Raw genomic sequence first — 27,882 nt, forward strand, 5'->3', positions numbered from 1 at the left:
TGAGAGGGTCTTTAGGGAAGGAAATGGTCTTTCAGAATTTGGGACCTAAGCTGTTTACGAGCACTTTGAACTAATCCTGGAAACAAGCGGGCAACCAATGCAGATGTTTTAAAACAGGTTATGTGAGATCAAAATGGAACCCCAGCCATAAATTTGGTCAGTGCATTTTCTCCCAATCAAAGCTTCCAAATCATCTTCAAGGGCAGCCCCATATAGAGTACATTGCAACAATCCAGTCTGGGAGTTACCAAAGCATGAAGTACAGTGGTTGAGTCATTTCTATCCAAAAGAGGCCATAGCTGGTGAACCAGCCATAGCTGAAAACAAAGCACGCCTAGCCACTGAGGCCACAGGAGACTCCAGTTGATGTGCTGAAACCAGTAGCACAACTGAACAGTGTACCTGCTCCTTCCAGAGAAGTGCAACTCTGCCAGGAAAGACTGTCTGCCCACCATAGCTGTCAACTTACAGATTTGAAAATAAGGGACCAGCAGCCTCAAAAATAAGGGATCAGCAGCCAAAATAAGGGATTTTCCAAACACAGGTATGGTCAACTTCTGAGCCCCTCCAAGCCAAAGGCCAAAAACCCAGCCAGCAGCCAAACGAAGCCGCAAACGGTGGTTCCCACAGCGCAGCAATCCAGCAAAGGGGATGGAGCAAGGAAAACCACCGTCACCTCTCCGCTGGGAAGTGCTGACCAAAGGCGAGTCCCCAGGCAATGCGGCCGATTTGATCGGCACAAGGCATGCAAGCTGCACCCCTCAGTCGTTCTTAAGACTCCTTATTGGGTGAGCAATGCAGCCAAGCAACACAGTTGGAGCCTCCCTCCTCCCTGGTCAGCAGGGAGGGAGAGAGAGGAGCTGCTTCCTTTGAAACCCAGGAAATTTAAGGGACATCATCAATAAGGGACAGCAGCGGGACACAGTGCTGGGATAAGGGACTTTCCCACCAAATAAGGGACAGTTGACAGCTATGCTCCCCACCTCCCAGACCTGAGAACTAGCAAAACCTGGCATTCAGAAATTGACATTTTGGTCTAGTTGCAAGAACATTAACCCTGGTCACATGCAGTTTGAGCACAGTCAGACAGCTGCCTCAAGCTGTTGATTTTAGATGTCATGAAAGGGCAACAAATAGTTAGATATTTAATATATTTTAAGTGTAAGTTTACTTCCAGGGAGAGGCACTTGTGAGATTTTGTGTTGCACCAACATTAACTTGGTTAGCCTGGAATAATATGCACACTGACTTGGGAAACAGGAGCACCATTTACTATTCCACCCCAGGCAGCAAACTATGTCTCACTCAAACCAAGAACACAGCTTGATAATACTGAAATTAATGGATGGCATCTCCTCCGGTCAGCAGTGTCAAGCAAACTACTGTCTTCTTCAGTGACTCAGCACTGTGACAACAAATTCTCTCCATTTATAGCATCCCGCCACACAAAACCACCATTATAAGTCACATGCAGATAAAGTACCTGCTAAGATAAATTACTGAGAGGATACAGCAATTTTGAATTCACAAGCATTCATCTTCTTAAGCCCTGCTGGTAGTATTGTGTGTTGCACCAAACATCATGTCTTGTTCCAATTTGTACTTAATTTCTTGGTTCTTAATCATTAAAATCAGTGCTTCAGAGAGAGGAAGAGACAGTAATCCTACTTCAATGTTCTCTGTTGTGAGCAAATGATCAGACAACAAAAATTTCACAAATCCTTTCACCTCCATCACTTTTCCTCCACCTTTAGAAATGCTTTTTAAAATGCTTAAGCTCAATTAATTTTCACAAATTAAATTATCTAAAACTGTGCCAGGAGATGCAATGGGATCCCCATTGAATATCACCCTGCATCTTCTCTAAGTCGGAACGTATCGGCCAATATTGCAACCCTATACTCTTATGTGTGTGCGTGTAACATTTCTGCCTGTTCTTTCTTTTCTTTTTACATTTTGCTAGCCCCAGAAAAGTTAACTTTGGTGTATTTAACTACATTAAAAATAAAAAAGATAGCCAAAATGCATTAATAAGCAAAACAAATCCTGCAGTAATCAAGACAAGAAGAAATATGTCTCCACTGCTAAAAGGTTAAGCATTCCAAAGCTCAAACAGCATGTTGCACAAGGACAAGAAAACAACATTAAGGTTAATAGAAACATATTTATGTGAACCCATCCCTAGAACCACTGTAATGCTATTCCTAACAGATTCATCAGCTGTTACATAGCTGACAGTTTCAAAATGTGGAGAGAACACGCTTCTTTTTGAATTACTTGGGATTCAGCTGATCTTTGCAGCAACAGAAGGTAATTTTTCCAATGCAGCTTATAGGGCATCTAGTCATTGTGCCATTGTCACTTCCTGAGATTTTGAGAGAAGATTATTTCTCTTTGCTGTTCCTTGTGTGAATACCTGCATTTTTATCTCCCAGCCTTGAAGGCTGAATTTCGTTAACCACAATCTGCAAGCCCTGAACGAAACTATGGATCCTACCTTTTATTTTATTTTTAACATAACCCATCAAACTCCACCATATACACAGAGAAAACTTAGCTAATCAAATCTGGCATGCTTTTATCCCATTGGTAAACTCACAAGTACTAAGATACGCATCTCAGATTATCCTAAGAGGGGTTGTTTTTCCCCGTTCAATTATGTTTCCACTGAAATATTTGTGTTTTACAGACATTCACATTTTAAAAACAATTAAATCTAATGATCCAGAGAGTACAAACCATTCTCTCTATTTTATTTTACAAAAATCTAATGATCCAATGATTTGTAATATACATACAACCTCTGCATGTTCCATTGTAATATATTATGTCTCCTCATTAATTCTAAGTCCTTTGTTTCTTTTAATGTGTCCATGTGTACACTTATACCACATAAATATTCACCTCAAATTCTATTTTCACATACACAATCTTTACACACACACACAGACACACACACAAAATTTCCATAAATATCTTGTTCTTTAAGCCACAAGAACTACAGGTTGAAATTAAGTATCCTATTTTCACTGCTGTATGTAAAACATGACATGTTATTGAATGTGTACACCCAAAGGCAAATATTTTGTATTCACACAAATCATTTAAGAGGATGTAGAATTAACAGTGGGGTCAGAATGCAATAATGAAGAAAGATAACAGATGCAGCTAATGGCTATACAGGGAAAGGTAAGGAAAGGCTATGGATGATAGCAGAAAAGCTATGCTAATGTGAAGTTGTGGAGCTACTTAAAGAGGGATAATTTGCAAAAGATGGCAAAGTTATTTCTGAGTATAGCATGAGACTGGAGTAGAAGAAGGCAGACAGGGGAGGAGTTTTAATAAACTAGTAGAAGCAAGAAAGGATGTTAGGGGAAGTGTGGTCAGTGGCTGGACGTTTTTAAAAAACTGGAATATATATGAGAAAGCCAATATAGAGATTTAAGAACATTAATACAATCATGGTGAAATAAAAGAAAGATTTGATTAGAAAGTCTTTTTGAACATATTGGAGAGGAAAGTAACAGTAGGGGGGAGAGACAGCCAACAATGAGGAAAATCCAGTAGTATAGATGCAAAACTGCCAGAGCATTTATAGGTTTATAGGTTTTGATACAGAAAAGAATACTTTTGACTTTGGAGGGGAAAAGATAAATACATTGATGAATCAAATAAAGACTATATGACTCTACAGTTGCTCTGTTAAGGGAGATATCGCTACAAAAACAAAGAGAAGGACACTGGGGAAACAACAACTATTAATCATGTTCTGTTTGAGATGAGTGTTTGTGCATATATTGGATTTTCCTATCAACAAGAAATTGCAGGATTTTTTAGGCATCTGCAACAACTTGCTAAAAAATGCACCCTACCTTTTAGACTATGAACTCCAGGGTAATGTGTGTCAAAGCCCTCTTAGAGGTAGAATTTAGATGTGGCATGTATAGGAAATATCATGGTGCATTTGTCAGATTACAGCATAGTTCCAAAACTACCACCACCACATTCATTTAGAAAGCAGAAGCTGTACAAAAGTGTGTACAGTGGTACCTCGGGTTAAGAACTTAATTTGTTCTGGAGGTCCGTTCTTAACCTGAAACTGTTCTTAACCTGAGGTACCACTTTAGCAAACGGGGCTTCCCGCTGCAGCGCAATTTCTGTTCTCATCCTGAAGCAAAGTTCTTAACCCGAGGTACTATTTCTGGGTTAGCGGAGTCTGTAACCTGAAGCGTCTGTAACCCAAGGTACCACTGTATATGTGTGCTCTCTGTCTGCAAGTATAAAATCCATCTGAACATTTTCAGGAGTGGAAAGATGGCAATGTCTAAATGTATCCAGGTCAGTTTCTGGGATGGGCCAAAGGCCAAGGTATTGTTGCATATTTTGACAGATGTGACCTATACTATAAAGGAAAGTGTACGCATAGAACTTCAAGACCATTGCTAGATGCATCTTTCTCTGTATGTGGATGAATGAGAACCGAGAAAACGCTTTACTACCAAATGAAGGAATAGTACAAGTGAAACGGCACAAAGAAATTTGGCTGGACCTTCTCTCAGTCACTGGCAAGTCCTTCTTGTGAGGCCAAGGAGTGTTATCTTTCAATGGAAATAATTAACCCCTTGTGTGGTAGCAGCTGTTCTGTGGGCTGAACTGTGTTAGCCAGGGACATTCTCCCTTCAGACAGCACAGGACCCAGAGCGGCTGGGAGAGAAGAGAACTGGGGATTAGGTTACCTGAGGTCGTTCCATTTAACTACTAGAGAGGCCAAAAAAGAAAGCACTGGTCTTGACCCATTACTGGGTCGCAGGCTGATTTAAGGTGTGTCACCAACAGAAGCGGGACACGGGTGGCGCTGTGGGTAAAACCTCAGTGCCTAGGACTTGCCAATCACATGGTCGGCAGTTCGAATCCCCGCGGAAGGGTGCGCTCCCGTCGTTCAGTCCCAGCACCTGCCAACCTAGCAGTTCGAAAGCACCTCCGGGTGCAAGTAGATAAATAGGGACCGCTTACCAGCGGGAAGGTAAACGGTGTTCTGTGTGCTGCGCTGGCTCGCCAGATGCAGCTTGTCATGCTGGCCACGTGACCCGGAAGTGCCTGCGGACAGCGCTGGCTCCCGGCTTATAGAGTGAGATGAGCGCACAACCCTAGAGTCTGGCAAGACTGGCCCATACGGGCAGGGGTACGTTTACCTTTACCTTTTTACCAACAGAAGCACTACCATCAAACAAATATGCGGTAAAAGAAAAAGAAGAAATGGGTCCCTAAATGAATGATTCAGTTAAAGGTGGGTCTCAAAAAGTTGAGAACTAAGGACCTAGAGAACCTGGGGGAGTGAAGGGAGAGACTATCTGCTCCTTAGGAAGATAAAGAAGAGCAAACCAGTGGGTGATAAATATTTGCCACACTTGCTTCTTTTTTGGAATGCAGAATAAGTCTCTCCATCACCCTTTCTCCCCTTCCAAAAGAGGAAGGGCACCGCCACAAATGATCTTTCACGGAAGGTGCCTCTCCATCACCCTGTGAATCATAAAGGGCAGGGGAGTCAATGGTGACCGAGTGGGGAGAGGCAGGGGGAATCCTCCCCCTTTCTTTCACTGCGGTGGAGAAAAGGGGAGGGAGGGGAAGACACCAAACAAACGCTTAAGTGAGACCACTGATTTAAAAAGCCAAGCAGGAAACTAACCCTGACAAGAGGACTTGCCCTCCCCCCCAGCCGCACCGATTGGCTGAGCTCACAGCCAGGAGCCCGTTCGGGCCAATGCAAGTGGCCCTGCGGCTTGTCTATCAAAACGGAAATTCGCAGCTAAGGGAGTAGATCCCCCTCCATCCATCCTAGGCTTAGCAGGTAGCCGCCTAGAAATCAATCACACACTAATAAAACGGGGAGGGGGGCTCCTCCACCACATTATTACTACAGATATTTGCGCTACAGATATAGATATAGATACACACACACACACACACACACACACTAAGGCAAGACATGCGTGCCATTCAAATCTGTGCAGGTTACACATTAGGTATCCTGATCTTACAGCCGCCCCAAATAATCTTTCAACCCCAGAGCATACTAAAATGTACAAAGCTCCGTATTGCCTCGGTTCATTATATAACTGCTAATATAATATCCTCGCTTCTTCCTGGGAATCCTCCTCCTTGCAAGCGCGAGGCGGGGCGAGGGGGCTTGCTGGGGAAGAAGGAAGCCTCTGCCCCTTAACATTTGTTTTTATAAAAAACCCCAAAGCTATGCACAACGTATGTCAACTCTTATTCCAAAGCCCGCCGTACCAAGCCCGTGCAAAGAAGGCGTTGGACAGGATAGTAATTCTCCATGGATCTCGCTCTCTCTCACACACAAACCCGCCCTGGCAACTGCATGGCTGTTTTCTAGGAGAAATTGCAAGCGTCGGTGCTTCCGCGGGAGCCAGATGCCAGCTCGGGCAAACGTATCAGCAGGCGTTTATCACAGAGAAAGGCTCTTGTCTTTCCAAGGAATGCCTCCCCCCACCTTGGACTCTCTCATTCCCCCCCCGCCCGCCCTTGTCGACCCTTTGATGCTCTGAAACGCCCGAGGTACAATTCGTGTGCGTCCAAATGGATGCACCCAAATCCACCACGGCCATATCCGCGCTGGAGCCCCTCACCTTTCCAATCATTGCATCCGTCTCTCTCGCGTCCGCCTCACATGGATCTCACAGCATCCTGCCTCGCCGACAGCCCATTGCAGCGGGGAGAGAGGCGGCGCGGCGAGAGGAGCCGGGGGAACAGGTACGAGGCGAGAGGAGGAGGAGGAGGAGGAGGAGGAGGGACCTGCTGCAGTCGGGAGAGGCTCCCGTAGTTCCCCCAGCCGCCGCCGCCGCCGCTTCCCTCCTGCCCCTCGCGCCCGGGCTCCCTTCAGCCAGCCGCCAGCCCGACTCCCTGCCTCGCCAGTCCCTGACTCAACGTTCCCAGCATTCCCGAGGAGCTGCCTGCGCGCCTCGCGCTCTCCGCCGGGGGCAGCAGCGAGCTTCCTCGGAAGGGGCCGGCTGCAAACTGGACCTCCAGCAGCAAAAGCAGCAGCAGCAGCAGCAGCAGCGCTCCAAAAGCTTGCCTTCTTTCGCCCCGGCGCCCGGCATCTCCCTTTGCGCTCTGCAAGCCCGGAGATGGGAGGGAAAGAGCTGACACCCCGCTGCCCGAGGCTTGGCGGGAGGCGCCCTACCCGCTCCAGAGATACTCAGGTTCGCGCGCAGCCCAATTGCTCGCACGCCTTCAAGGCGAACGGTGGCCAACCGAGGATGGATTGAAAATAGTGGCGCAAGGCCAGCTCACCTTGGCAGAAATAGGTGGGCGCACGTGCTGGCAAACATACGCCCAAAACGTAGCCTCCAAGGTCTGTTTTTATTTATATGTATGACTGTTTTAATAATGGATGCACATTTCGTATAAATGTGCTAATATAATTAAACACAGGCTCCTAGGCATCCCCGTTATAAAGGTATCATCATCATCATCAGTGCTGAATTCCCGGGGTATTCAAGGTACACAGTACCCACACCTTGTCCCTCCCAAATGTTAAAAGTGTGGCACTTGCTGTAACAATTTCTTGGTGAGTACCAGCACCCTTTTTCTAGAAGAAGAAAGAAAAAAGCACTGATTATTATTATTATTTTATTAACAGCAACAGCTGATTGACCTTAATAGTACAGAGCTATACAGAACATACTGGGGGAAATTTATTTCAGACACCACATATAATTTTATGCAACATCTACATGATATACCATCAAATCATTTCCCTTCTATGATTTCCTCATGGTTGCCTCCACTGTTCCACACGAAAAAAATCAACTGTTTTGGGGGGGTAAAGAATGAAACAGTCATGCAATCTCTGCAGCTGTAGATCACCTTAGTGCTATTCTTTCATCTTTCTTAAGAGGCGTGGTTTTGACATAAACAGTGGCATACCACGTTGGTGAGCCTACCACCACATGAGCCTACCACCACATGTCTATATTTCACTACTGCCTTTCCAGTCAATAGTGTTCTAGCTATGTATCTTAAACTGTTGGAGATGGAACACAGTGAGAGTACACACAGTAAGACTTCCGGGTTGGCGCGATCTGGAAATGGCGGATTCCCTCCGAGCTCCGGAGGGAATCGGCTCAGCGGTGGATGGGTCTTTGCCGTGCCGGCGACACGGGGACCCTTAAAAACCGCAGGCGCGGAAGCCTGCGGACTGAAGACTCGGCGGGTGCCTTAAGCGCCCCCCCTGATTCGGCGCGGCACTGAGAGTCGATCGCTACCGCCGCTGAGCGAAGCCGCGAGCCATAACTGGAGAGCGCTGACTTCCTTCCTTGAAATTTGGACTGAAAAAAAAAAGAACCCGTGAGTAATTTGGAACTGAACTTTAAAAATTTTACCTTCTGAATTTGAGACGACCGGGGGGTGTGCTAAAAGGAAGTCCCCACCCCCCCCCCTTGCAGACGATCCAGAGCAACGATATAAGAGCTAAGCTGGAGTGCCTACCCTGTAAAGGGTGAGTTTCAAAAAGACAGTAACTTCCAAGATTTGGAAAGGTAAATTTGAGCAGGAGAGTGGAGTGTTGGAAGAGACTTTGTTTTGTTGTAAACAACCCTCCCTCCCGGGCCCGGGAGCGACCTGCTTTGGAGCCTGTATAGAGGAGCAGAATTTGACAGCTGTCAAAGCTGTCAAATGGACTGTTAACAGTGGAAAATTTGCTATTTAAGATCTCTCCGGATTAAAAGGAGTTACAATTGAATCAAAATTGTTGGAAACAAAGAAACAATAACAGGACAGAGGACTGTTGGAGAAAAGAACATTAAGTAACCAGATTCCCTCTAGGGGGAATTCTGTGGAATTACAATGGCTGTGGGTGGAAAGATACTGAGAGAAATCGAAAGGATGTTTTCACTGGTGGGAACCTTACAGGAGCAGACTACAGCTATAAGTAAACAACTGATGACCTTGAATTCTGAAACAAGTAGTTCTGCTGAATGTAATGAGGACTTGAGTGAGAAAGAACCCACAGCTGAATTCGAAATAATAAACAAAGAAGAGGAGAAGACAAAACAAGAAAGAGAACAAGTTAAGTGGGAAAATACTAACCAGAAGCCGACATTTGGAGAATACAAGCAAGGAGACTATTGGATTAAATCCATTTTAAGCCTACGAAAGATACAGAAGACGAAAGTGGAGGCCCCGGGAGTTTATGGAATTCAGGAATTTGAAATAAAGAAGTACAATTGGGGCCTCCACATAGATTTTGATTTTGATTATCATCAAGACTCAGGCCTTGTGGAAATTTTTCAACAGTTGTTTCTAAATATGGGAAGAGACTATGGACTGATTGGATCGATTGTGAAGGAACTCTTTCGAGACTCGATGACCGACAAAAAAGACTACCAACAAAACCGGCGGAGAGGGACTGAAAGAGATTTGAGAGCCTCGGACGTGCGGAACCCAGGCTAAAAACTGTTATTTTGGACATATCTTGGGAAAGGACGCAAACCGGGGATGGGAGGGAGTGAAGCATTTAAATTCAAACAACACTCAAGACCAGGGGGTTTAGTTAATAAGAAAATTATTCAAGAAAAAATGAGAAATCGAAGGAAGAGAATTGGGGTCCAACTTAGGGAAAATTGATTTTTGCTTTTCTTTATAAAAGGATTAATATTAAGATGGAAAAGGAAATGCCAATTTGCTGACATAAATTTGGGAATAGGGATGCAAGGGAGGGGGTGGGGGGAAGTCAAGGACTAGGGTTAGAAAATAAGATTTTCGGAAATTATATATGTTTGTTGTCTTTTATGTTTGTTTTGGTGTTTTGTGTTTTGTTTTTGTCTATATAAAATGTGAAAACCCAATAAAAATATTTTAAAAAAAGAGAGAGTACACACAGTAAATGCACAACACGAGGGATGTAATCTACTAAACTAGTCTCCAATAAGAGGTACAGCCACTGTATCCCTCTTTGTGCATCCAGTCTAGAAGTAAAGAAACTGACTTTTTAATTGTTTTATCGTACACACACACTAAACATCTGTAATTATTTTGTATACATGCACTGTGGCTGAACCATCTTGCTGTGAATAGAGCTATATTAATTCTGGACAAAGTAATGTTGATTTCAATCAATCGGATCATATAGTGATTTAATCTTTTCGGTGCTGTAACATTTGCCACATCCAAACCAGCTGAATTTGTTTTTATTTCCAGAGTATATTACTGATCAAGATTATCGTTGTCCTACAAACCTTTGCTATTGGCTCATGTGAAACACAAGAATCTGGCTCAACAATAGTTTTTGTGGGCATTGTCTGGCCACTTTCATTGCAAACATTGTGCTAATATTATCAAAAGGAATTAATTCAAATATTCCGTAGGAGCATGGGGAAATCAAGGGAAGAGATTCTACGCACCCTGAATTTTGCATAAATGTGTTCCTTTATGTTACATATTTGTACAGGTGGCTTGCAAATACTTAAAATGATGCAGCATCACATAATTTTATAAAAAAAACCAATAAAGCAACAATAAAATCACAATTAAAAAACATAAAATACCTCAGTTAAAGAGTCTTCTTTAAAATCATGCCAGCCCATCCAGATTAAAATGAGTTATAAAAGGTTCTCCTAAATAAAGGCTTGCCAGATTTCCCAGGGATGGTGCCCATGGTAGTTCCATAACTTAGGTGCTGCTACATAAAAAAGTAATGTATAAAACAAATCCTTAGTGATGCACTTCAATTCAAAATGTGCCCACTGGTCCAAAAAAGGTTGGCAACCCCTGACATAGATGATGCTAAAAAGGAGAATATGTACATCATGTGCAGCTGCATGCATTCTACATTTGTGTCCCACAGTGGGAATATGAATCACAGCTTCCAACTATACAGCACCATAGCTGCTGCCATTGGAAATGCTGGTTTATCAGTATCAAGCAGCAAAAGCCGGACCACCCTTTCACTCAGGGTCTAGATGCTAGGCCCAATAGATTTGTACTAATGCTGCTGCCATCTTGGCAGTTGTCAGTGCTGCAGAGTAGCGGTGAGGTGAGCTTTGTGTCTAGATAGTCAGTGATTTTGATCTTCTGCCATATTCACTTAAGGAACTCTCAAGGCAATGTTTAGCTTTGCAGTCAGCCAATTCTTTAATGGAACGAAGAAACTGTGTCTGTGTTTTGAGGGGTTGCTCTCCAGGTGCAAGTGCCCAATGCCAATGGAAGCTTGTCTGTTGGGGCAAATAGGGCACTGCCCGCCCCAACCTCAGTCTGCCTGCCCCCCTCAGCCAGCCCTCACCTGCCTGCCTTCTTCCTTGCTGCTAGTTGAGGGGGCAGCCTTAGATTTCAGCTTCTTCTGGAACTAGGTGGCTCTGCCTGCCATTGGCTCTGACTCCACCTATTATCAGGCTCCCTGCCTTCTGGCCCACCAACCCCAATGGGCACCAGCCACCATTATGGCCCAAACACTAAAAGTGTGGAGGGTAGCAAATGTATCCCATAGAGTAAATTGATTCATCCTTTTCATGTTTCCTTAGTATGCCTGAGAATTCTAACCATAATATGAAAGTGAACCACTTGATCTCCAGAGAGCCATTCTGGCTAAAACCCTGAAGATGTCAAGCAACCAAATATTCCCCCTGTAAAAGCTGGATCACACTCTGACAAGTGGAAAATCCTGTATACATGGTAAAGAAGCAGGGGTATAGACACGCCTCCCATTTTCCATACATAACCTTTAATGTCATCACTATTAATGGTCATGATCCAGTCACTTTTAAATGAACAGGACTTTAAAATGTTTAACTTTGGCTATGATATATTCCATATTATTGTTAATAGCAGTAGCACTAGGAGAAATAGAAATATAAGCTTTATTTTAAATGTTCCTTTTTTATATTTAGAAAGGTTATCTCTGAGATCCATTTCTCGCCTTCTGCCTCTATTATTGTGTTGATTAAAAGATGTAGAGGTTAATGCTATAAGTTCATCAGAGATAATCCTTTGGTTTTCTTTTTCTTTCTCACTCCCCTAAAAAAGGAAGACCCTGTTGCAGAATTTTCTCCAAATATTCACCATTTATTTTGTGGGGGCGGTCATTCCCCACCCCCAAAATGCCCCAGAATGAGGCAAGGTTGAAGACATTTAGCACAATGTAAAATGGCTGTCAGTGCATTTGCTTTTGCCACCATTTGGAGCAGTAACAAAAAAGCAGAGAACTCTCGGGGTGGGGAGTGAAAGATACTACACTACTGCCACTACTTATAGCATGAGTGAGGAAACTGTGACCCTTCAGACACTGTTAGACTCCAATTCCCATCTGTCCCAGCCAGCATAAAGGATGTAAAGGGTTTTTATCAAAATGAGAAGGGTGACAAGTTACACACTCCTAACTTATTGTGAGCCCCACTCCCAGTAAACAGCTGAGGAAATTCTCCTCGCCCCAGGGGAAAAAATTGTAAAATCATTTCACTCAACTTTCCAATATACTACCCAGGGTTGAGAATTTTCAAAAGGCCATTTTCTTTTGAATTTCCTTCCCAACATTGACTTGAAGATAAATAGGATTGGTAACTACCTGACATTAAACTATCTCTTACATGCAAGCCTTGTTCATCTACCTTTACCTGTGTACATTGCCTTTCAGAAGCAGCTGGCCCCTTTCATATTTTAAGATTAGATAAAAATAGGGAATATTAGATCTCCTTAGCAGGGTTTTCTTTTCCCCATCGCCTAAACAGGAAATCAAATATGAATACCAGTCGGATTGCTTGGCTGAAAGAAACAACTACAGGTGCATACTTGAAAATGAAAAAGCCAAGGAGGGGAAAGGGTGCCTTTAAACTTTTGTCCTAATCATCTGGCCTCTGCAACTTTTCTAAAGGCCTCTTTAATGACCGAGATGCTTGTAGCTTCCACTTTCTATTGCGCTGACTTTAAAGGGGACATAAAACAGCAGCTCATTTTGCTTCTTTTTGGTGGAAGTTATATGCTGAATGCCCTAGGAAAGTGACGCATGCATTACATAAAGTTATGATTCACTAAGGTTTTGGGCCACTTTCTCACAAAGAGAGCACAGCTGGAACACAAATGGTCCAGAGAAAGGCATGATGATGATGCGAAGAACACAAAGCATCTTTTCCAGTGTGGGAGACGGACAGACGGATCCATAAAGTTCAAGGAGAAAGAGAGAGAGAGAGAAAAGGGATTTAACCAAAGTGTGCACCACAAACAAAACCGTACAATATTTTTCCATGCTCCTTTTGAAAGCAATATATAATGGACGCAATGACAAAAGCATGTTAGATGACATTTCTAAAGTAACTTGATTATTTGAAGCTGCGTGCAGCAATCGAAAGGTGGGAGGGCAGAGTGCGGTCTGACTGTATGTGGAGTCTTGTGCAAACTATTTGTAAACGCCTCTTCTCCAAGTCACCTACACTTTCACTGTGGTGCAGCCTCTCAGTGGGCAGGTTAATTTAGCACAGTTAGATCCCACCTTCCTTCCATCATGGAACTCAATGTGGGGTACCAAGGTGCTTCCAGATAGTCTTCCAGCCAGGCGCTGGCTGAACCCAGACTTGCTTATCTTCAGCATGTGGCTGCATCCTATGCCCATGGACCAAGCCCTGCCATTTATTTTATAGAAGTTCCTGTGTTTCCTGCCTTTCTTCCAGTGTGGCACTGAAGTTGACATACAATGAGTTTCCAGGTGGTGCCCCAATCCAGGCACTGAACAGATGCAAACCCGCATAGCTTCAGTAGGTGGCTGTATCTCATGCCTCCAGGCGATGCTCAATGTGGGGAAGAAAGGAAAGCAGGGCTTTCAGTGGGGTGGCATTTTAATCTCAGTTTCTTCCATGGTTGTGCTAGGTACAATGCAGTTAATCATAACTTAGCATCCCTGTGATTCCTTGGGATTACTGCCAATGAGGAGAAGGGTGGGATTCTGTGGTGGTGGTGGAGGAGAAAGGAAGGAGAAGGAAGGAGAAAAAGGAAGAAATGGACATGCAATGACATTGTGACATCATCCTGGATTCCACTGAATTTGCTCGATGCATCTGCTGCTGTGGATGGGAACACGCAACCCCATTGGAGGCCAGTAGCTACGCAGAGCACCTTGTGTCACAGATAAAAATCTTCACAAAGAATTGAAATGCTTCCCAACTTTATGCAAATATACACAGTATTATAAAAATGGAATTTACTGTAGGTTTCACTTTAAAGCTGTTTAAAATTGAGCTTGTTTATTTTTGAGCATTAGTGGTATCTACATGATAAAATTGGATTCTTATTTTTATTTTTGCTCCACTTGTAAATGAGACTGTTCCACCATGCATGAGATTAGAAATAAAGGCTTCACAATGAAAATAACTATTCTATGGTGTTCTTTGTAATATATGTTCCAGTGTAACATCTTTAAGGAGTTTTCCCTTAAAGCATATAACATAATCCAGCATTTTCTGAACGTTTCGTACCCAGGAAGTCCACATGGGAATCCAATATATTTCATGAAGAATATTGACTTGGATTGTTATTATTGTTCATTTCATTTATATACCACTTTTTTATTTTTAAGGAAAAGATTCTCAAACATTAAAACATCAAATAAAACAATCCAGAAGAAAACATTACAGAAGAAAGTCAAATATAATGTGTACATTCAAAGCAGCATAATTAACAGGAAACTAAAACATTGCCTTAAAGATCTCAAAAGAAAACATTACAAAGGAGGTCACATGCAGAATGCACGTTTAAAGCAGCAAAATTAACAAACAAAAAAATCTTAACATTTCAAAAGAAAACATTACTAGAGAAAGTCAAATACAAAATACACATTTAAAACAGCATCGTTAGCAAGACAATAAAATATTATCATCAGCATAGAACATGCCTGCTGCTGTTGCTGCCAATCCTGCCAATTGTGGTTCCACAGCTGTGGGAGCTCAGACTCAATGACCTGGGTCTGTGCTAAGAGACAGCCAAGATGGTCTCTGACCTGTTCAACAGCCTCAGCTTTTGTAGCTGGAGTCAGTCAGCCCCCTCCCCCCCAGACCAGGCAGAAAAAAGCCTGCAATTCCAAGAGCAGGTATTCCAGGTCTCTCAGCCAAGATGAGATACGTTCTAGCATAGAGGTCAACATTCACAACTCTTAGGATGCTTGTTCCGCACTAAATAACGAAATTTTCTTTGTTTCCAGATTAGGCAGAGGAGTAAAGGAAACTGTCTTACACCTAATCCTACCATTGATCCATCTAGTTCAGGATTGTCAACACTGGCAGCAGCTTTCAAGAGCTTCAAGGAGTCCTTCTCAGCCTTACTTGGAGATGTTTGGGATTGAACCTAGGACTTTCTGCATGCCAAGCACCCCACCTCCAAATAAAGATGTCCCTCCTCTTCTTCACTCTTAAGGTTCCTTGTACCCACAGCTGTCTTTTCATGTGTTTTTATATCAAGGGACAGCAAACTTTTTCAGCAGGGGGCCGGTCCACTGTCCCTCAGACCTTGTGGGGGGCCAGACTATATTTTGAAAATAAATAAATAAAAGGAACACGTTCCTATGCACCACAAATAACCTAGAGATGCATTTTAAATAAAAGCACACATTCCACTCATGTAAAAACACCAGGCAGGCCCCACAAATAACCCAGAGATGCATTTTAAATAAAAGCACACATTCTGCTCATGTAAAAACATGCTGATTCCTGGACTGTCCATGGGCCAGACTGAGAAGGCGATTGGGCCAACCCCAGCCCCAGGGCCTTAGTTTGCCTACCCATCAACATCACCTTCAATGTTAACAAAGTGCAACATACCGGTACATGTTTCAAATATATAAACTAACATTCCTCAGTCCACTCCATTTCTGTGAGCAGAAGAGAAGCAGCTGCAATTCAAAAAATGGGCCAAGCTTGTTTTTTCAAGGGACCATTCCATCCTCCACTGTGTTTGTACAGTTATCAAGCTACAAATGCTGGTTCTAATACCGTGATGGCACTAAGTCTTATGACTAAGGGGAAAGCACCTCCCATTGCTGCACATCATAAATAGTTGCCTTTACACAGCATTTTGCCACTCCTCATTTTCTCTAGATTACGCCCAGAACAATGAGGTGTGTTCAGGTACTGCAGCTAATCTATTCTAATGTGTGTTACCCATGGTAACCAAGAGAGAAAAGGGAGGGATCGTACAGTGCAGCAATATAGCAGTATTCATCTTTGAACCAAGTAATGAAAATATGCAAGTGCAGTTTGCATTACTACAGAGTGTAACACTTTGGCCTCCCGGTTTTTAGTATACGATAAGGTGACATGCTTCATTTTGCAGCAATACGAAGCGTAAACCTGGATGCTAGATCATAATGCTGACCATTCTTTCAAAGTAAATGAAAGCAATCAAAATTCCAGTTTTTTCACTTTAGATGTGTGTCTATGAATGTCTGCATTGTAAAGATGCAATCAATTAATAATTATCTTTTTTGTGGTAAGAAACAAGTTGTGCCTATGTTGAACATTTTGAATTCCTTAGATATTGAGCAGCACTCCTGAGGAGGACAATGCACATCAATGTGCTGATGCTGCTATCAATACAAGCCTCTAGAGTTGTTTGGCTATAGTCCATCTGACTGTATCTCTGGGAAATATTTCCATCCATTCCACAACAGTAATTATTAAAGTGTGTGTGTGTGTGTGTGTGTGTGTGTGTGTGTGTGTAAACATGTTGCATGATATTTTGCCAAGGCCAAAATAATTCAATATAAGCTTTTAAACTGGCTGATTAATTTTTACAGTGTTACATGAGAATTTAGCATTTCACTTTTTCCTAAGAATTATATTTATAACAACAAACAAACAAACAAACAACCAGTAATTCAAGTTCCCCCATGCAGGCCTGGAGCAGAAAACAAAAACTGGAGGTGAGTGGCAACATAAGGTACAACCAATAGTTTTTCATCACTAGTTGCCATCCTTGCTCATCAGGCAGTAAAAAGTGACTTGTGCCTGCAAACAAGAAAGGTTTACTTAAAGGCAAAAAGAGCCCCCCCCCAAGTCTCATTGTGCTTTGCCTACACACAGAATAGACTCATTCTGTAGTTGTGTTTTGTTATAAAATTAATCACTAAACCAGGTCTGTAAAACAGTGCAACGTATAGAATGCTGGAATGCAGTTAGGTTGTTCTGTTAACAAAAGATGGAAATTCCTGATAACAAGGCTAGTAGAGAAGCAATTGGTCCATTGGAGGAACTGCATGCCGTCCTAGCAAGCAAAAGGTAACCTCTGCACGGAATCCCTGTAATCAGGGAATCAGGTGATCAGGAAGCACCAGTTACCTCCTCTTCCTTCAAGACATTTCAGTTGTTGCTCTTCAGTCCGAACAGTAAACTGTGATCTTTTATTCAGAATTCACCATCTTAAGAGCAAATAACCCATAAAATGGTACCCAGTACTTAAACCTGTGCTCCAGGTGGCACATGTGTATTGGTTGTTGTTGTTTAGTCATGTCCAACTCTTTGTGACCTCATGGACCAGAGCACACCAGGCACTTCTGTCTTCCACTGCCTCCCACAGATTGGTCAAACTCATGGTGGTAGCTTTGAGAACACTATCTAACCATCTCATCCTTAATCGTCCCCTTCTCCTTGTGCCCTCCATCTTTCCCAACATCAGGGTCTTTTCCAGGGAGTCTTCTCTTCTCATGAGGTGGCCAAAGTATTGGAGCCTCAGCTTCAGGATCTGTCCTTCCAGTGAGCACTCAGGGCTGATTTCCTTAAGAATGGATAGGTTTGATCTTCTTGCAGTCCTTGGGACTCTCAAGAGTCTCCTCCAGCACCATGTGTTGGTACAGCTGCAAAAATTGGGTTTGCAGGATTTAGTTCCCCTGCAGATGATATAGGTACCTGCTGTATCCACTGTGAAAGATGTAAGCTGGCTCATCAATATGAGTCACTGCTGATTAGGCAGCTACTTGTTAAGTCTGTGTGGGGTTCCTTCCCCCCCCCCGGTGTTCCTTTTCTCTGGTGGGAAAGTGCAGAACATTTTGTGGAGCAGGGAACCACACTAGTGTCATGCCCACATCCCAAGGATGGACAAATCACAGTAGACTAATAGTGCGATCAGCAAACAAACAGGAATTAGTTGAGTCAAATATGTGATCCAGATTCCACAGCACGCCTGCGCAGGATATAGTTCATGAACAAGAGCAGCCAGAGAGAGGGTTTTCAGGACCCTGGACAGGTCACTGTGAGCAGATTACTTGTTATGAGAATGCCAATTCCAACTGAGCCCTTACATGCCTCTTGGTCCTGGTGGTTAACCTTCTGAGACCGGGGAGAGAGAGAGAGAGAGAGCGCTCTGGAATGAGAGATTTTAAAAAGCAGCCTTCAGTCTGGAAGCCCCTCTGTCATCTCTCAACACCTGGCGCTCTGCCTGTGTCAGTGAGTGGGAATCAGAGAGCGTGAGGTCCATAACGCAGGGGGCGGGCAGGTAGATAAAACCTTTATTTCCTATTGTCTTCGGAGCAAACTGGTGTTGTGTATCACAGGGGTTATATTTGTAGCTCATAGATTTATGGAGGATTTACTTGTGATTTTATATAGGTTTAATGTGACTGGTTAGTTGTAGACAACCTTGGAATGTGTCTTTGTGGTCTGAATAGGTGGCGTGCAAACACACACACACACACACACACACACACAGCTATCTCGAAGTAGAGCTCTGAAAAATTATCTGTTACACTCAAAAAGAGAAGTAGTTTAACCTTCTGAACCAAAGTATTTCAAATCTTCAATTTAACCAGGAAGCAAATATTTACTTCAGAAAGCAAACAGTCAACCCATACATTAGAAAATCCTCAGCTACCATACAAAGGAAAATAAATGTTTCATTCATTGATGAATAGCCCAATTAAATATTTCCCAAGCAATAAAAGTTCAAATCACAATATGGAGCATCCTTTCTGGATCTCTTGAGCAAGCTGTCCCTAATATACCGTTACTGTAATGTACACTATTTAGGGACGTGGGTGGCGCTGTGGTCTAAACCACTGAGCCTCTTGGGCTTGCCGATCAGAAGGTTGGTGGTTCGAATATGCATGATGGGGTGAGCTTCCGTTGCTCTGTCCCAGCTCCTGCCAACCTAGCAGTTCGAAAGCACACCAGTGCAAGTAGATAAATAGGTACCACTGCAATGGGAAGGTAAACGGCATTTCTGTGCGCTCTGGTTTCTGTCACGGTGTTCCTTTGCGCCAGAAGCAGTTTAGCCATGCTGGCCATATGACCCAGAAAGCTGTCTGTGGACAAACGTTGGCTCCCTCGGTCTGAAAGTGGAGGTGAGCACCTCACCCCCATAGTCGCCTTTGACTGGACTTAACCATCCAGGGGTCCTTTACCTTTACCTACCTTACACTATTAATAGTCATATTTAATGGAAGTGAGAAAATCAGTCACATTAAAATAAGGAAAATGGCAACACAATTTTTATCAAAAATAGATATTCATCCTTTGTGTGTATTTGAGAAATAGTTTAAATTCCTACACCCATCTTTTTTATAATGTGATTAAAGTGTCCATGGGAGTGTACAGAAACACAGCTAACCAGTAATGTTTTTTAATGAATTGTTTCCACTAAACAGGGTAGCAAGGGCTGCAAAATATTCCCTTCAAGTGTGGTGGGTGTATAAATATGGCAAGGCCGCTACATAATATATATCCCCTTTCTACTGCAATATTAATGGATGGAAACTGAGAATTCAGTTATCTCTCATCCTCCTACCCACCAAGGAGTCAAATGGAACTGAGATCTAGTCCCTAAAGAAAAATAGTTCTTCTTATGTTGATTCAAGATGTTTAGGGTTGCCATATTTCAAACAGTGAAAATCTGGACAGATGCTGTTTTTGAACTATTTTTATGGAAAATCAGGCTGCCAGATGTCCAGATTTTCCAGACATTTTCCAGATTCCCCCCCAGACACTGCTAGAGATATATGGCAACCCTATGTTAGTACAAATTTCTTGGCTCAGGCAACATGTACTATAAAGTAAGGTTGCATCTAAATTGGGATCCTACAAAACCTACAACTAATAAGAACATGATGTAATAAATTCCTCATTGTGTAACAGGTGAGCAACAGCCACTTTATCCATTGGGAAATCATAATGGAATTAATAATGTGATGTGTCCCTTATTATTACAAAATAGTTCCCTCCTACTCTTTCCCTCATCCATTTATCCAGACTTTTCCCTATTTAGGTCTTCAAGGAAGCTTACAAATATGCTTGAATAATGATCTTCAGCTGGGCAAGGCTTCCACATGTAGGTCTTCAATCCTTGCACAAAGCAATAGACTCCCTCATTACTACAGCTAATGGGTATTCAGGTTCTTCTAGTTGGCTTGGCCTCAGCAGGAAGGCCAAAACCTTCTCAGGAATACCTGCCCCTAATGCAGATAATGACGTCTGACTCGTAGAGGTCAAAGCTGCTCTTGTCATGCAGTCCTTTCTACAGAAAACTGGTTTGAAGGCAAGGATCTCAGTCATATGCAATGAATATGTGTTGCTAAGCCCTGTGGAACCAGATAGCACCTATGTTATTATTATTGGGGAGGCTTTGAAAGGCCTTATGATTTATCTGTTTTGAGACTGAATGCGCATTCGTATTTTTGGTAAATGTTGCCCAAATCTAGCGTCTTTGAGTCAAACTATCTTAGCATTGTGTCCTGGAGCTATTGGATCAGGCTATCCATGGAGACACAGGTGGAATCAGTGGCTAGAGAGCCTTCTAGCAAACTGAGGCTGGTGCTCTAGTTGTGCCCTGCCTGGAGAATGTAGATCTGCTCTTTGTAACCTGTGCCCCAATGACACAGAGGGCAGTGCTTGGAATAAACTAATTCAGATGAGCAAATTAACTGAATTACTACAAATATATCTGAATTACACCTGAAAGTAGTTCCTGTTGCTATCATTTCCAGGTGAACTAAACATGAATAAAATTCCTTTTGTGGTAGAACGTTGGGCAATTTTAATTCAATTCAAAGTTATTTTTAATTCAATCACATATTTGTGTGTGTGTGTGTGTGTGTGTGTGTGTCACACAACGCAGATCAGAGAACTTAGTGTTGACCTAAACATGGTGCCTGGACCATACTCAATAGGAATTTAACTAGGATTTTGAGATGGCAACTACATATTTGGTTTCACCCAGTGTTTGTCAAAGCAAGCAGGTGTGTGTGTGTGAACTAGATGACCCTTGGGGTATCTTCCAGCTCTACAATTCTATGATTCTATGACACTAGAGGGTGGTTCTCACACAGCCATTCTCCACAATGCAACAACTAGAAGCCTGAATGAATCAGGAAACCCATAATCCCATCTCAAAACAAGAATCACAAGGAAGAATTACATCAGAATAAAAGAAAATGTGTATTTCTTTTCTACATCATGTATGGTAAGATCACGTGTATGGGACACCTTTCCCCTCACCCTTGTATCGTTAGATTAGCAGGGTCTCTTTTTTTTGTAGCGCACTCTTTCATCAGGGCCACCAGTTCCCTTGAAGAGACCCTACAGCACTAGGTTCTGAAACTGGAAGGCAACATACTCTCCCCTAGAACCTGCTTTCATCTTGCCATAATTCTTTTTGCGCATGTAAACCAGAATGACGGCAAACCGCAATACAATCTGTCCTTTTGTTCCAAAATAGAATGAGATTCCTGTTCCCAGACATTAGGGTGTGTTTTTCCTTTCACTTCCTTCCTTCCCAGCCCCCCCCCAAAAAAAAATAAAGCAACAGCTATTTTGAAAGGGATGGTGCTCTTTAGTCACCTACCTCCTGGTGAAGCTGCTGTGAAGCCATCAGAAAAAGTATGAAAACAGAAAATGGGGCCTTTCAGATAGCAGCAATTTTCTTCAAATGCAACGAATGAGTCTCTTCAGATAATACTTGCAATCAACATCCAAGTGTGTACAATGGCTGCTTTTTGGAAGCCTAATTTAACTACTTCAGAATTCTCAGCATGAAGCAGAATGTTGAAGTACAGCAAGTTCTTGTTCACCATATTCCTACAACATCCTGCGCAGTGATATGTCTTGCAGGGACTATTTTGTGTGGTGAAAGATTCACTCAGTGATCAAAATAAGGGCAGCAGAGGGATAGATGTAGACATAGCTGAAATTAAGACTATCCTCTGCTGCCGTCAAAATCATGCCTGGTTAGTAGTAGTAGTAGTAATAATAATTATTATTATTATTATTATTATTATTATTATTATTATTACCCCGCCCATCTGTCTGGGTTTCCCCAGCCTCTCTGGGCGGCTCCCAACAGAATATTAAAAACACGATAAAACATCAAACATTAAAAACTTCCCTAAGCAGAGCTGCCTTCAGATGTCTTCTAAAAGTCAGATAGTTGTTTATTTCCTTGCTGTCTGATAGGAGGGCATTCCACAGGGTGGGCGCCACTACCAAGAAGGCCCTCTGTCTGTTTCCCTGTCACTTCGCTTCTCACAGTGAGGGAACCGCCAGAAGCCCCTCGGAGCTGGACCTCAGTGTCCGGGCTGAATGATGGGGTGGAGATGCTCCTTCATGTATATACTGTATTTCTTTAAAATATTCCAGCATGCAGGTACCATATCATAAAGTTCCAAAAAATCAAAACCCCATTGCCCTGAATTCAAACCTACTGCTGCTACTGCTACTACTATTACTACTATTATTATTTCATTTGTATCCCCTACTTTTGAAAAACTATTCGTCTTTACTCTTCCCCCTGACATTAATTCTCTTAGGTATTCTGGTTTTTAGGTAAGCAATATGCAAGCCTTGAATCTACATAGCTACAAATGTTTTTTTAAAAAATATGCTGTTGTGTATTTTATCACCTAATTACGCAAGCCAGGGAGAAAAACTTACACCAGTGCATTATTTCCTAGTGGAACTGATCTGATAGAATGAAACCAACTTATTTGCAAAATAGGATATGATTTCACAAACTGTCTGTATGAATAGCACATGCATACAGTTAATTTCCTGTTAGAGGAGGAGTGTAGCTCATTGTAGCTCATTTTGCCATAATAAAAAGGAATGCATTTTCTTTTGATAAGCATTGTGCACTGATGTTTGCTTGACAGTTCTATGACTGCTCAGATGAGATGGGAAGCACCCTGACACCTCATTTTAAAAGAAACACTTGTAGCATTATTTTGGCATTGTACAGTTTGCTCCAGAGAAGCACCTCCTCATTACACCCCTGAACTGGAATGAATCCATTCAACCTTAAGGAAACATAACCTGAGAGAGAGAGAGAGAGAGAGAGAGAGAGAGAGAGAGAGGGTGGGTGAGATTATTAATTCTCTCCTCAACATCACTACAAAATGTTTGTTCTAGGATTTTATTAGCAAGCAGTAGGCTTAGGGTGGCTCAGTAGTTTAAGGGGAAGGGTCTCTGCAGAAGGTCCCAAGTAGAATCCCTGGAAAATCCAAGTTGGTCTGGGAATGTCCCCAGTTTGAATCCTGGAGAACCACAGTGTAGGCAATATTGTACTCAGCTTAATTAGCCAAAGGTCTGAGTCAGTGTAAAGTACTAACAAGAACAAAACCCAGAATATAAAAGCAGTATTTTACTGTGTGTGTGTGTGTGTGTGTGTGTAAGAGAGAGAGAGAGAGCTGCATCACATTAAACTATATCAATTATGATACAATATAAAACAATGAAATATTATACAATTTTCTATTGTTATACAATATGATACAACAAAATCAAATATTATTCAGAAAATAGAATACTGTTAGAAATAACCTTTTTGAACACTTAATTATTTTCAATCTCATACATTTCCTCACCTGTATTATTTGATTTTGTATCTTTGTATCATAATTGATGTAGTTTAATGAGATGTGTGTGTGTTATAAACACACAATTTAATGCCACTTTTATTTTCTGGGTTTTTTCTTGTTTACTGTTATTTATTATTCATCCTGCCTCAGTATAAGACAGCTTCCTATGTTCCTGATATAGACCACAAGACACTGAGTCCTATGTGATGCTTCCTTGAAGCTTTCACCCTCTCCCAAAATGAAGTCATGAAAACTGCAATTTGCCTTGGAAGATGCACACATGCAGGGTGTCAGGGCAGGCTTCATATCCCCTTAGGTGGTTGTGTATATATTTGCGTGTGTTGTGTGCTGAAAATCAACCGCAGCAGAAAGGATAGAGGAACTTTTACTTCCTTGCACCAGTCTTCTGCTTCCAACTTGTTTTGATATGCTCTTATCATCTGTTAATCAAAACAAACCACTCAAAATTCCTAAATCATGTTTTGATGAATTGCTAAATGGTTCATTAACTAATATTGTTATTTACGTGTTGCCATATAGTGAATTTGCTGTGTGTTGACTACATAGGAAGTTACCTTGTACTGAAGTCATACCTTTGGTCCATCAAGCTCTGTATTGTCTACAATCTTTGGGAGTGGCTCTTCAGGATTTTAGACAAGGAATCTTTCCCCAGACACCAGGGATTGAATGTGTGACCTACTGAGCTGCAGCCCTTCCCAATTTATTGGGAATATTGTAGATTGGATGGAAAGGCAGCATTTAAATAAAATTGATATTGATAGTCAGATTGCAGCTTCGTTTTGCTTTTAAATCCTTGAAGGGTGGGGCTACATGCATCCCAGCATGTAGCTAAACCCTAAAACTACAACATGAGAACATAAGAAGGGCCTTGTCACGGTCCGGTCCACAAGTGATCAAAGTCCCGGCTGAGGACGTCGGGACCGGGGGCAAGATAGCGGGGTGGGAGCAGGTACGAGAGTCCAGAAGTTAAGGGTCCGAGGGGCGAGAAGCAAGGAATCACAAAGTCAAGAGTCCAAGGATCAAGAAGCAGGGAGCCAGGAAGCCAAGGTCCAAGGAACAGGAAGCAAGAAGCCACACGCAGCAACACAGGAAACGTGTTGCTGTGGCAAAGAGCCAAATGGGAATGCTGACCTAATATCCCTTCCCGGCTCTTGCCACCAGGTGCAGTGAGTTACCAAGCGGTCTCACCTGTGCCTCTCCAGAACAAACTTAGGAAGGCCCCAGTCCTGCGAAGCCCTACTGGTCACAGGGCCTGGCTCCTGCACACACTCCTGACAGGCCTGCTGGATCAGGCCAATGGGCCATCTAGTCCTGCATCCTGTTCTCAATGGGGCCAAACAGATGTTTGTGGGAATCCAGCAAGCAGAAGGTGAACACTCCCCTCTCCCATGATTTCCAGCAACTGGTATTCAGAAGTGTTGCTGCCCCCAGCTGTGGATACAAAGCATAGCCATCGTGGCTAGCCGTCGTTTATAGCTTTGTCCCTCACGGCTTTGTCCAGTTTATGTTTCAAGTCACCCATATTGGTGTCCTATGGGAGCAAGTCCTGCAGATACTGTGAGAAGCACTTTCTTTTGCCTGTCCTAAATCTCCCAACGTTCAGCTTCATTGGAGTGTCTATGAGTTCTAGTTTCATAAGGCAGGAAGAGCTTTCCTCTGTCCACTTTCTCCAAGCCATGCATAACTTGGTAAACTTTCAATGTGTTGCCTCCTACTCGCCTTTTCTCAAAACGAAGGCATCCCAAAAGCTACAACCTTTCCTCACAGGAGAGTCGTTTCATCCCCTTGATAATTTTGGTTGCCCTTTTCTGAACCTTTTCCAACTCTACAATATCCTTTTTGAGGTGAGGCAACCAGAACTGTACTCAGTATTCCAAATAAGGTTGCACTATAGTAAGTATGTATATTATCAGCAGTTTTATTTTTTATTCATTTCCTAATGATCCCTGACATGGGGCTTGCCTTTTTCACCTTTGCCACACACTCGTTCAACAACTTCATCATGCTATCCACAATGACCCTAAGGTTTCATTCTTGGTCAGTCACCCCCAGTTCAGACCCCATTAGCTTATATGTGAAATTAAGTTTATTATTATTTACCCAACAGGCATCGTTTTACACTTGTTTACACTGAATTGCATTCACCATTTTACCACCCATGCACCCCCTAGATCTCTTCTAGGGGTTCCCCCAACTGTGTAAGATATTGTTTTTGTTTGTTACTACATTGTGTATTTTGGGGGTTTTATATTGTAAACTGCCCTGTGATCATTGGATGAAGGGCAGCATGGAAATTTTATTATTACATTATTCATAATAATTTGGGGAGGGGACAGGGCACACGGGGGGGGGGAGATGGGGACGGTCCAGTTGTGTCCCATTAGCACAGGGATTTCTGCTTGCACGTTAGTTGAATACTATCCAACATCTTTAAAGGTAAAGGTACCCCTGCCCGTACGGGCCAGTCTTGACAGACTCTGGGGTTGTGCGCCCATCTCACTCAAGAGGCCAGGGGCCAGCGCTGTCCGGAGACACTTCCAGGTCACGTGGCCAGCGTGACAAGCTGCATCTGGCGAGCCAGCGCAGCACACGGAGCGCCGTTTACCTTCCCGCTATAAAGCGGTACCTATTTATCTACTTGCACTTTGACGTGCTTTCGAACTGCTAGGTTGGCAGGCGCTGGGACCGAGCAGCGGGAGCGCACCCCGCCGCGGGGATTCGAACCGCTGACCTTTCGATCGGCAAGTCCTAGGCGCTGAGGCTTTTACCCACAGCGCCACCCGCGTCCCCCATCCAACATCTTTAGTAGGTACCAAAAAACCAAAAAACAGTGGGACAGTGCTTGTCTGATACGTAACAAATATGTTGTCACACTGCTTGCAGTAGATACTGTATTAAAAGTTTGCTCTTCTGTGCTACACTAATTTAAAAAACTTCCCTTTTTTTCTACATTCAATCGTACTGTTTTATGGCAGGTGATGGTCTTTGGCTAAACAATAAAGATTAGTGGTTTATGTCGAATCATAAAAACAGCAGAGATGTGCAGAAAAAATGTTCACTGAGAAAGACAGCTATATTGGTCCAAATTGACCTTTTATACAATATATAAAGATGTGTGGATATAGACAATGGAAGTGAAGGCTGGTTCTTGAATCATTTCCCTTTTACTGCCCATTTGGAGCAGAGATGAAATGCAGACATACCGAAGGCTCAGCACACCAGGAGGCATGTCAGATATAAAAATTTTGCAGTGATTCAATGGAAATAATAGTAGCTATACAACCCTGGCATTCTCAATCCCAAACAATTTTCGAGATTGGGTCTGCAATGCCCCACACACTTATGTGTCCCATTGAACCCAATAAGATTTGTTGTGAGTAGACATGTATTGGGTTGCATGGTCAGTCACTTGCAGATTGACAACTGGAGAGCCAGTGTGGTGTAACGGTTACAATGTTCAAATGCTCAGCTGGCCATTAAACTCGCTGGGTGACTTTGGGCCAGTCATTGATTCCCAGTCTAACCTAAATGATATTGGTGGCTGAAAAAAGATGTTGATGAGGAATTATTGCGGGGGATGGGAGAGAGATCCTTACAGAATATTGAGTTTCTCATAGGTATAAAGTTTCTTATTTATTTATTGCATTTATATCCCACATTTTTCTCCAAAGAGCTCAAGGTGGCATACATGGCTATCACCCTTCTAATTTAATCTCTAGCTATGACTAATAGAAATAAAATATATGTTTGTACTCCAATTTATGTCAAATATTCCAGGAAGATGCATTTGGTTGAATTAAAAACCTCACATGTCTTTCAGAATACACCGGTACCTCGGGTTACAGATGCTTCAGGTTACAGATGTTTCAGGTTACAGACTCCGCTAACCCAGAAATAGTATGTCGGGTTAAGAACTTTGCTTCAGGATGAGAACAGAAATCGTGCTCCGGCGGTGCGGCAGTAGCAGGAGGCCCCATTAGCTAAAGTGGTACCTCAGGTTAAGAACAGTTTCAGGTTAAGAACGGACCTCC

At 42.7% G+C, this 27,882-nt stretch overlaps 1 protein-coding gene and 1 long non-coding RNA gene across 12 annotated transcripts in view; one reads left to right on the forward strand and one right to left on the reverse strand.

Annotated features, from left to right (window-relative positions):
- The window catches only part of ERC2 (ELKS/RAB6-interacting/CAST family member 2), a 529,811-nt gene extending 522,862 nt beyond the window's left edge, over positions 1 to 6,949 (reverse strand). For all 11 annotated transcript variants that reach the window (XR_014216005.1, XR_014216006.1, XR_014216007.1 and 8 more), the window contains exon 1: positions 6,648 to 6,949. The gene's annotated coding sequence lies outside the window, so the exon portion shown is untranslated. The remainder of the gene's footprint in view (positions 1 to 6,647) is intronic.
- LOC309525531 overlaps positions 1 to 27,882 on the forward strand; it is a 382,776-nt gene that overhangs the window by 214,098 nt on the left and 140,796 nt on the right. The window lies entirely within an intron of this gene.

Source organism: Podarcis vaucheri, assembly GCF_965113315.1.
Source record: "Podarcis vaucheri genome assembly, chromosome: 2".
Lineage (NCBI taxonomy): Eukaryota > Metazoa > Chordata > Lepidosauria > Squamata > Lacertidae > Podarcis > Podarcis vaucheri.